General features: G+C 43.0%; 1 long non-coding RNA gene across 1 annotated transcript in view; it reads left to right on the top strand.

Moving 5' to 3' along the window:
• The window catches only part of LOC308114642, a 111,208-nt gene that overhangs the window by 60,181 nt on the left and 39,743 nt on the right, over window positions 1-11,284 (top strand). The window contains exon 5 of the long non-coding RNA XR_013935626.1: window positions 9,761-9,859. This is a non-coding gene — a long non-coding RNA (uncharacterized lncRNA). The remainder of the gene's footprint in view (window positions 1-9,760; window positions 9,860-11,284) is intronic.

The following is an 11,284-nucleotide window of genomic DNA, read 5'->3' on the forward strand; positions in this document are numbered from 1 at the left end:
ATATTGGCTCATGTGCACTAAGTGTCTCTAACAATCTGAGAAACTAATCATACATTGTTTATCCCTTTTTCTCCCCACAAAGATCAATTGTATTTCTAGGATGCAGAAGTGTGGCCACATTATGTTGCTCCAGGAAGCTGAGGAAGGTCAAGGGTCTTGCTAAGGGAGCCACAGTGGTTCAGCGTCAGCTGTGGGGTTCGAACCTGCAAACTCCCGATCCCCTGTACACTTCTCTAACCTCTAGGCCATCAATGCAAGTGTCTCACTCCAAACTACACCTCTAGAAGTCTCAGTATTTCTTCACGGGTGTGAAGCACAGGTAGCTAATCCCACAATGATCGGTTCCCAAAGTTACAGCGACAGCGCGCACGCAAAGTTCATCTGGGACCACAGAAAAGAGTTTTGCTCAAAACAAGTACCCATTTAAAGATCAAGGTTGGTTCTTAGCTATGAGCAAGTGACTATTGAAACATTATTTTAGGTGAAATGAAAAACAGAATCAGAAACAGTCTTTTGATTGGATCCAAGGCCTTTGCTGAACTCTTCCTCCAAATTCATCACACCCCTTCTTTACCTTTGCTCTGCAGTGCCAACTCCATCATTTTCTTTGCTATGTCTTTCACTTAAGAACACCCACTCGCCTCCCTCTTCCCAACCGTCCTCCCTCCTTTTCATGTCTTTCCTGCTGTTTCTCCCTCCCCCTCTCCTTTCACTTGCATTACACTCTGTCCTGCGTCTTTTCATTCCCAGTGCCCAAAACCTCCACCAGCTGCTCTTCACCCCGCACCCAACCCCCGCTCTCTCGCTTTCTCCCTCCTCTCTCTGATATTGCTTTCCTACCTTTTACTGCTTCCGTTGGAAGATCAAGGTTTGATTCCAGGCTTGTGGCTTTTCTGGAGTTTGCATGTTCTCCCACACATACATTTTATTGAACAATGGATGGCAGGATGAAGGAACGATAGAGGAAAAACAGCTGCCTGTAGCTCATTTTAGGAATAACAGTGAAAATATCACCACAGTAATGTCTTTAATTTGAATAGAACTGCAAGGAATTAATGAGGTACGATGGGGAGCCCTAGTTTTCCAGTATTAATGATTGCTGATCCCCATTTCTCTCCATGTCAAAGTGTGGAAAAAAATGAACTTAAGGTCGCGTTCACATTTCACTATTTGATGCGGACTAGAGTTCTCTTCAGGGACACTTTCTGGACACATTTGCGTTCTCCTGAAAAATGGCTCGTGAACAGATGTGGAGTGGCGAGGAAGTGGTTCTTTTACAAATGATCTTTCTACCAGGTGGGGTGAGAGGACAGGGGAGGAGGTGACATGGGCAGTGCATTCTGGGTAGTAAACAAAGAGCTAAACCCACGAATCAGAAGAAGCAAACGCAGAAAGAAGAAGTTGGAAAATATCTTGCAGGCCGACATAGAGTAGTGAGGAAGAAGTAAAGAGGAAGAAGTAGTGAAAAAGGCGCTTATTGATATATTGTCTGGAGACTATACATCACGGTTGTTTGTGACTACCCATTAGCCATCGGCTAACTACATTTAGCCACCACGGGCTAAAGCTGCGGGACTTCCGGTTTCAGTCCAGACCAATCAATGAGGCCGTGTTTCTTCTTTAGTTCCTCTCTGGTCAGTGTTTGATTCAGACAACAGCACCCTCAAACTAGCAGCTGTTGTAATTTGTGTGACATTTTACAGATGGTTTGGTCTGGTCTCAAAACTGAATGTAAACACCACCCGAACCAAATGAAGGTGTGATCCCCCCCCGCCACCAAGTGAACTGAGTCCTGGACTATCCAATGTACCAAGCACCTTAAGAGTCCGCTGTTGTCATTGATGTGCGTGTAAGTGAATGTGTGTGAATGAGTAAATGGGACAAATCACCTAAAGCTCATTTGTATAATTGGTAAAAAAAAATTGCTCCATAAGTTGATTTGCCTTCAGAAATCTTTTTGTCACAATGTAGTTCAGGCAAAGTAAATCTTTCTATTCTGCTGAATGTAAGTCCAAATTCTGCTTCAGGGAAAAAATGAAATGAAATGTTTTGTGTTAATTAGTCAGTTAGAGTTACTTCTACTTACCTTACCAACTACCCACGGACAGCGCTGTGCTTATCTGCTTTTGACAGTAGCTTCATATTAAACTTGTCGACATGAGAGAGGTATTGATCTTTTCATCTGACTTTCAGCAAGAAAGCTGAATGTTGAACATAAATTTTTCATGTCATCATGCCTGTTCCACTGCTGAGTTAACCAACGAGTTGGACTAAAATGTCTTCTCAATCAAACGTTTTCACAGAATCTTCTTTTAGGTGCTGCATAATAACAGCATTCCTGCAGCATATTGATTCCTGTATCCTGACCCAATTTAGCCTTTGGAGTTAGATTCATTTTGAGCAGAGGAATAATGAACGGTATGTGTCGGGTTTATCTTCTCCACTGTGAACATGCAAAGGGAATTAGCTTCTCCCCTCCTGCGCTCTCCAGCCCTTCATATTCTCCCTCTGTTAGCTTCACATCATCAGCAGAGACACTACTTTTGCAGATGAGTTGAGTTCAGTTGAGGTCAGACCGACAGTGTTGGCTGCTCGGGGAAATACACACTGGTGTACGCACTGACGGGGTGAGTTGAAGCGAGCTGTCCTGGTATTCTCTGACTTTCTTTCTATAATAATAGTAATCATAATAATGATTTTTTTTTCACATTGTCCTACCACCCTCACTTCTTGCGATCTTATCCCCCTCACGCACGCACGCACGCACGCACGCACGCACGCACGCACGCACGCACGCACGCACGCACGCACGCACGCACGCACGCACGCACGCACGCACGCACACAGGGTTGAATGATTTATTTATGTCAGAATACATTACAGATATCATCACCAGCATACCGAGAGAGAATTTGATACTGGTCTAGCCAGGATTTTAGCAAATATATTCATTGGTGCCTCAAGTCCAGCTAATTCTGATCAGTGTGTGTCCACATGTATACGACTGTGTGCTCATGTTTGTTTAAACTCACTTGGCATTCACTTCAAAATTTGATCTGCGTAAACACCAAGGTAGATGAGGGAGGGAGGGAGGGAGGAAGAGAAAGAGAGAGGGGCGGCCTGTTAGAAAAGTAGAGAGGCAAAACCCCCACAGTCATGGGCAGGAAGCTGATATTTTCCCAGACTTACTCTACCTTTTTTTCTCCCTTTTTCTTTAAAGGAGAGTCTGATCCGACAATTGTAGCTTCCTCTGAGGGGCTAATAATACAACAGAGCCATTGTGTAACTTGTCGTTTCCTTGTGCCTGATTTAGCAAGAGAGAAGGCATTTGTATGCAATCTTTCCCCTCCCAGCGTTAGGTGGAGTTGTTACTGCCATCAGATTGGATTGTCACACCACATCGTAATACTGGACTGTTATAGTCTCACTCAGATAAACACAAATACAGAGATAACAGTTGTGTTGTTGGCAGCTACCGTGCAGCGTCTCAGATCTTGTGTTTCTCTCTACCACGGGTACTGCACCAGTGCGGAGGAGCTATGAAGCCCATGTGTGATATGTGGAGTATACTTAATTAAAAGTAAGGGAAACAGACAGAGAGGAAACAAGTAACAACAAAGATTTCCTCAATGCACACAGCTGTAGATATGTAATTACAAATACAAGGTAGCAGGTAGTATTTGATGATTCCTGTCTTTGCACACATGGGAGTCGTGATTGCACAAACTGTGGATGAAAACACTCACATGCAAAGTGAAGGCCAACGCGAAGTGCAAATTTGAGACAGCTACTACTACAGCAGCAGCAGCACTCAGACTTACAGAGTCAACAAAGGCTTTAAGAGGACCGAATGAATGGATTGCGGAGAGCAAAACAATGAAATACTCTGAAAAGCTGAGGAATTCATACATATACTATTGTTGTAGCATTGATGCCATCGTGCGTACGCACATCACTCACACCGCGAGTCAACTGAAATCAGAAACATTGATTGCCTTCAACCACGCACCCGTTTGCATCACAGAAACACAAATTCATGACAGATGAATGCACCAGAAATCAGCAATCTGTATTCTCAGGGAGCCAACGCACACAGGGGAAAGAAGATTGTGGAGGTTGCTCATCACTACCAGGAACAGTTTATCCAAGCCATTTGTGTGTAAGTGTATGTAAATAACAGTTCCGTTTTCACCTTGATAAGTCAACTAGGATTAAGCCAAACTTTATCTAGCATGCAACATCTGTAACCAATATTGGGGGGAAGCCCTTTAAATCAGCCTCAAACTCAACATAGAAATCATTAAAAACTCAATAATCACAGCGTTATCTTCCCTCAGTGTCTCTTTCTTTTCTACTGCAGATTCCTGAAGTCCAGTTGAGACATTTCGTACATGTGCAGACATGTTTCACGACAGTTTTGTGCCCTTGTTGAGTTGGTGACTAATCACATCAGAAATTCACTGACCTGAAATAATACAATTTGGGTGTGAACAAGCACTTGGGGTGCTGGAGCATGCCTTGGCTCCAAACGACAGACTCTGAATTAGTATTTGGATTATTGCTGTTTCCTGCACCAAATGACTTGTTTCATGGGGTTTATTTCCCTAAATTATTTATCCAGTAAAATCATTCACGTTTCTGGGTTCGTTGGGGTCCAGATCATAGTCCTTTTTCTCCAGCATATTAACTTAGAAAATTGATAAGCTGATAATTGTGTCCCTGAAAGCAAATGTTTTGAAATGGGATTATTTGCACTAGAATGTTATTTGGGAGGTTTCTAATAAATATACCAAAAATCTGTAAGTATAAAGTGGGTCAATGTTCAAATACAATCATAATTTCAAGTTAAATTAAGTCATTCATGGGGATGCAGTTGGGGCAGTGACAGTCTGTCAATCATGCTTGTAAACAGAAGTTTGTTGGTTTGAATCCCACCAATGTGGGTCCTTGACCAAGGCAGGTAACCCCCGACTGCTCAAGTATGTGTCTGGAAAAGTATACAGCATATAATGGACATATACTCTAGCTTGTACCAAATCAAACATATGAGACAAGAAGAGGCATTGCCTGTCATTCATGGAGATAGAATTCTGAGAAAACCTGTGAAAAAGGCAGGTGGAGCATTGAAAAAAGTCCCAAACAAACCTAAAGGCTGAATGATAATTTAAGTCGGAGATGAATTTCATCATCGGTGTGCTTCAAATATCCTATTAAAAAAAGAAAAGAAAAATTAAGTGTAACAAATTCTTCAGTGCGCTCCAATGATACCAAACTTTGTGGTTTGATGAATTTTAAACATTTTCTTTCCTCAACACACTGAGACAAATGGTTGAGAGTTAAGGTAATGTAAAAGATGTGAGTGAAAATTAGTTTCTATTATGTAGTCATCATAAAATGTGTGTGAGTTTTTACAGTGCTTCCCAGCATACCCGTGATCATCCCCACAGGCTAGGCACACTTACAGTAGCATGTCTGGATAAGTTGACCAGCTTGTGTACGCCTCCGTGCGTGCGTGCGTGCGCGTGCGTGCGTGCGTGCGTGCGTGTGCGTGCGTGCGTGTGTGTGCGTGTGCGTGTGCGTGTGCGCATACAAGTGTATCTGTTCATCTGAGTGCAGGCCTATCTTGCTGTTTGTCTCCATGTTTGGCTGACCATGCATCTTCCATTTTATCAGTAAGTCTATCAGCTTGTGTGTGTACGAACGTGTGAGTCCATGGGTGAAATGACCACTGGGGTTCCCGCTGCGGTGACCACATGCTCAACTCCATTCTCCTTCCCTTCAGTCCTTCTTTTTTACCCCACTTGGCTGCTCTACCTTGACTCCTCATGTTGTTCTGTCTGCTCCGGCTTCTCATTTGATGGTGAACGGTCATGTTAGGCAGGCCTTTTCCATTCTCGGGGTTTCAGGGCCCCATGTGGGGTCCCTGCAGGTGAGAGTGGCACTGCATGAAAAGAAACCAGACAAGGAAAACAAAGCAAATGCAAAGTGGCATACAAGGATGACTGGAACTTTAGATTTCATGTATGTGACTGAATCAAAACAAATTTACATTTTATGCAAGTTATCAGAATCAAATAGGGTTTTAATTAAAGATCTGTGTGTTGGCAGATGAAATTTTTTTTTTTTATAACACAACACAAACAGGTATACTTTATGATCACCGCCTACAAAAAACAGAAAACAATGTGATCAATATATCAAATAAGCTCAAAACTTTTAATATGTTGGGTGGCGAGTTATTACGCCAAAGCTGAAGGTTATTCACTGCTATCAGAAAGACCAACAAAATCTCTTAACCTCTTTTTCAGGTTGATCTCACCTCCTCTCTCTTTGCCCCCACAGCCACATTCTTCAGTAGTCAGAGACAATAAAGGTCTAATTTGTCTTGGCTGTAGCTTCCAAGTGCAAATCCCTGACCAGTAGGCCATATTGTTGATGAGGATGGAGGGGAAGTGCACGTCTGTGTCCATGACCTTACCTGTCTGAGACCATGACATATATGGTGTTTGTGATTGTGATTAGCGATTAAGTGTGCAGATAACAGTCTGCCTGTGAGTGTGTACACACATATGCTCCCTGGGTTATTTTTCTTATCTGTCTGCCAACAATTAGCCTGGTATGAACAGGGGATTTCTTTCTTTTTTGGGGGGGGCGGGGGCGGGGACACAGGGCGTGAGCTGGTGTGTCTTTGCCTAAGCTGATCTAAAAGATTAGAAGGTGTGCCACAGCAACATAAAGCAAAACACAGACAATTTGGCACAGAGGGTTTCTCCGTTTTGCCTGCTTCCTTCCTCCGTTTCATTAGTTTACAAATGATGCCAGGAAAAGAGGGCTAAGCTGTGCAATGCCTGTGGTAAAATAGCAGTGCAAAAAAAAAAAAAAAAAAAGCTCCTTATTTTCACTGATTACATTACATTATGGTGTGTTTAACTGCTTCTTTTTGCTGATTGAATTATTCCTCAACAAAGTGCCCGTGAATTCCTGGAAGCATGTTATTGATATTAAGTCCACTCAGGACAATTGAAATAACTTCTTGCACCTCTTTGCCCTGCTATAAACATTCACTTGTGCCCTCTTTAAACTTTCTTCCAGACTCTATTTAAAGGGCAGACACTAGTAAAAATCCCCAGCTGTCTGCTCCCTCTCTTTCTCTCTGTAAACCTAGCCAGCTGTCTGCCCTCCACTTTTGACCTTGTTTTGATGAATGTGTGTGCATGTGTGCGTGCGTGTGCATGTGTGTGTGAGTGGGCTTTCATGGCGACCTTTGACCTTCAGAGACTGACAGGCTAAATCTAGCCACCCTGCCTCTCTCGCGAGCCCTCGTCTCTTTTCTTTCCTCTGTTTCCTGACTGATAGCTTGTCAGTGGGACAAGCTCTTGTGCTGGGACATTATGTGTGTGCGTGTGTGTGTGTGTGTGCATGTGTGTGTGTGTGTGAGAGAAAGAGAGAGAGAGAGAGAAGGTGGGGGAGTGTCTGAGTGCCACTGAGACGGGCAAAGAGAGAGGGCATGTTTGAGTGTGTTTTTGTAAAAGGAGGTCACAAAGGAAGACACTGTCCAGACATTTCAAAAATAACAACCCATATAGTTGTATATAGGGTGTGTGTTTCGTTGGAAAGAGTATCTGGTAATTATTTAGTCAGGCTTTGACCTTTGATCTTCTCCTTTAACCTCCCACATCCTGCTCAACCGGGGGAGATGGACATGCATTCATACATGGCACATCCACACACAGCCCCCCTCACAGACCTCGGGGTCTTGGGGGGGTTTCTGTGGTGGGGTGCGACTAAATGCAGACATTTAGTGGCTTTTTTGACCACAAGAGGTTCAGTCTGCGGCAAACATGTCTCAAAAACTATTAAAAGTGCAAATATATGATCGGAAATGTTTTGAAGTCACAATTAGCACACCTTAAGCTGAAACAGCAAATACTGAGCTTTAAAAAAAAAAAAAGACTATAGTTTAAAATGTATTCCCTGGATACCTCGAGGAGCGGAGAAAAACACATGGCAAATGTTGGAAATACGGCATGAAATACAAGGTTTTTGATGATTACAGCCAACAACATTACTCTTTATTGATACTGAGTTGCACCTGGCTTTTGTTCATTCAATGAAAGGATCACAAATGATACACTGATTTTCTGTGCCAACCAAGGTCCCTGCCAACACCATAAAGAAGACGAAAAGCAGCCCGTGATTGCTCTGCATCAACTCCAAGTCCCATAATAGTGCCGGTTACGCCTGTCTTGTCATTCTGTGTTTGCGTGTGACTCCATGTGTGCATGGCGGTAGCGTTTATATATGGCATGTACAGTTTGTCATTCATCTGCTGTCCATCCATTCGCGGCATGCAAAACATATTCATGTGAATGAACAGCAGACAAGCAGACTTGCACTTCTTTTTTCATCTGCTTTTTACATTCTTTCCAATGTGATCAAAGAGCCCATGACCCAGCGTCTCTGCTGCCACCGTCACAGAAATTTCAAGATTGTGTGGCATCTCTCTATTTTTATGCTTATGTATTGATAATTATGATTATTTGTGCGCGCACACACACACACACACACACACACACACACACACACACACACACACACACACACAAGAAAAAAAAAAAACCTAAGTGAAATACACAGAAAAGAATGTATTGGCTCACAATAGCATTTATTTCACCAGTTGTCAGTTATCAAACATTAAAACGCACACAATAAAAGCGAATGCCGAAAACAAAGTAAAAATAGTAAAAAAAAAACTAAGCGGTGAAGTGGTATTCAATAAAATCACTTGAAAGCACAGGCTCAGTTATGGTCAGGCTTGAGTTTAGCTGGAGGGGAAAACTTTGCTTTTAACTGCTGGGGCTGGGTGAATAGGTTGACTCGGTACTTGTGTGAAATATTTGTTTGGGCAGTGTGTGTGTGTGTGTGTGTGTGTGTGTGTGTGTGTGTGTGTGTGCATGTGTGTGTGCGAGCGTGCTAGCATGAGGGCACGGGTGTGTTTCTGTGCAGACGTTAACAGATGTCTGTGTATATAAGCCAAACAGCCCCTATGCTTAATTCCAGAGTGAACTTTGACTTCCTCCCCTTTCAAGTCTTTCTTTTTCTTTTCTTTTTTGACACAGACCAGCTCCAGCCATTTTAAAATGAGTCATTTTCTTAGGCAGTTCTGCTTTCTTTACATAAACGCTCATTGTTCTTAGCACTTGTGTGATCAGCGTACCGAGATGGGAACGGGACGAGGCTTAAAGGTAAAACAAATGTAAGACTAGATTGTTACTGCAAAGTAGCACTACTTTGAGGAGGTTAGTTGAATGTGTTGATGAACATGCGATGATCCTGTACAGTAGATAGACCTGATAGAAGTCAGTCCATAGATGTACCCCGGAAGACCCTTGAAAGTCTATCAGCTTGTGGTTGGCCTGAACAATGAGACATGTGCCACAACACAAAGTGACTACAAATACCGCTACACTACAGTTATTTGTTACAAAACTCATCAAAGCCCTTTTATTGTAGATATGATGGCATTTTTTATATCATTCAGATAACACGAGCAGCTCACCATGATGGGGAAATCATGAAAGCGCTCCATGTAGTATGTGCTGGATGTATTCCTTTCATGTCAGCTTCCAAGGGTTAGATCTGTTTGGTTGTCGTGCGCTATGCTGTTTGTTGGAGTCTTTGACCGTATGACCAAGAGAGTTTGGCATGACCAACCCAGCATCCTGCCAGAGTGTGTATTATCTCCGTTTCTCCATTACAGGACACCTTGTCACTGTCATGTTTTGGTGGAAGAACTACGAGCAGCGAGACCAACAAGTCAAGGCTGGGACAGAGAAGGGCCGGATACCTCCTGCAGCAGGTAGACATGCAATTCATTTGTACACTTCCATGTTGTAAATTAACTGTGAATGTATCAATGAGCAAGTTATTTGGACAACATGACATTTTACTTCGAGCATCCATGACTGAAGTTACGATTGGAGAGAGGGCGTCTCTCAATGGGAAGGCTGCAGGTTCAGTTCTCCACCTGTCCACATGTCGAAGTGTTCTTGAGCAAGACACTGAGCCTCAAACACCATCAGTGGATGGATTGAGCACCTTGCATTTCAGCAGCCTCCACTGGTGCGTGAATGTGTGTGTGTGAAAGGGTGAATGTCATTAACGGTGTAAAGCGCTCTGGGGCTGCTCAAGCTGTTGAAAAGTGCTATATAAGTGAAATCCATTTACCATTTACTGACAACCTTGACAATGACTGGTGGGATGTATATAATCCTTATTACAATTGGCTCATGTGTCCCAGACCCCCTCCTCTGCACCAGGTCAGAGCATCCAGGGTCAGTTTGGTGGGGGACGGCTGCTCCCTGGCCCCCACTACAGCGCTGTTCCTGCTACAAGCCAGAGCACTACACCAAGTTGCTACTTGGACTTTTCCCACAAAACCAATGGATGTCCTCTTCATGTAATGAAACTAGTTTCCGGTTGTTTAGGTAAAAGCAAGTCAAACCGTTTTAATATGATTTTATTAAAATGCCAATTTTTCACATTAGCAACATATTTCTTTTTCATTAAATATCCTGCAAGTGTTAATTTCCTCTGTTATGAAGATAATGGCATATCACTGAATATTTCATGGAACTTGCGGAAAGCCAACTCTAACTGTGATGACTGATCTGATGTGATAGATGAGAGTCTGGGATCATTTCCATCCAACCACCTTCTTTATGCATCACCCCCTGCTGGTAATTCACCTTCATCTGTACATGTTGAGTTTTGATGCTGAAGCCAGACATTGTGTGACATTGGTATGCTATGACTCCAACATATGCATTCATTTGGTACTGAATCAAAGCTCTTATTTCATCTGTGCAACATAATGTCAGTCGCTCTTTGGTTTTTCTATCAAGTTTTTACCATTTTCTGAATTAAGCACTTGCCCCATCTGGATAGTTTTCCATGTTACTGTTCTGAGAGTCTTTATATTGAATATATTGGATGCTGCCCAAGTGGGGTGCTGAATCCCCAAAGGTGCTAAAACTGCAGCTGTGTGCTTGCTCAATATCACCTCGCACCATACCTGACCCTGGCGACTTTTCACCTTAGGAAGAAAGAACTCTGACCTCCAGAGAAATGACCCTTGATCTTAACAGGTCCTAATGATGCAGAGAGGATTGGTGGTGACAGGAGACAGATGGAAACTCACATGCATGTATAGGTAGACACACATGTGCTGGTGCACAGAGGCTGAGACACACTAATAGAGAGGAAAGGGTTGTTCTGCAGGCTT

This window comes from Lipophrys pholis, assembly GCF_963383615.2.
Source record: "Lipophrys pholis genome assembly, chromosome: 9".
In the NCBI taxonomy this organism is placed as follows: Eukaryota; Metazoa; Chordata; class Actinopteri; order Blenniiformes; family Blenniidae; genus Lipophrys; species Lipophrys pholis.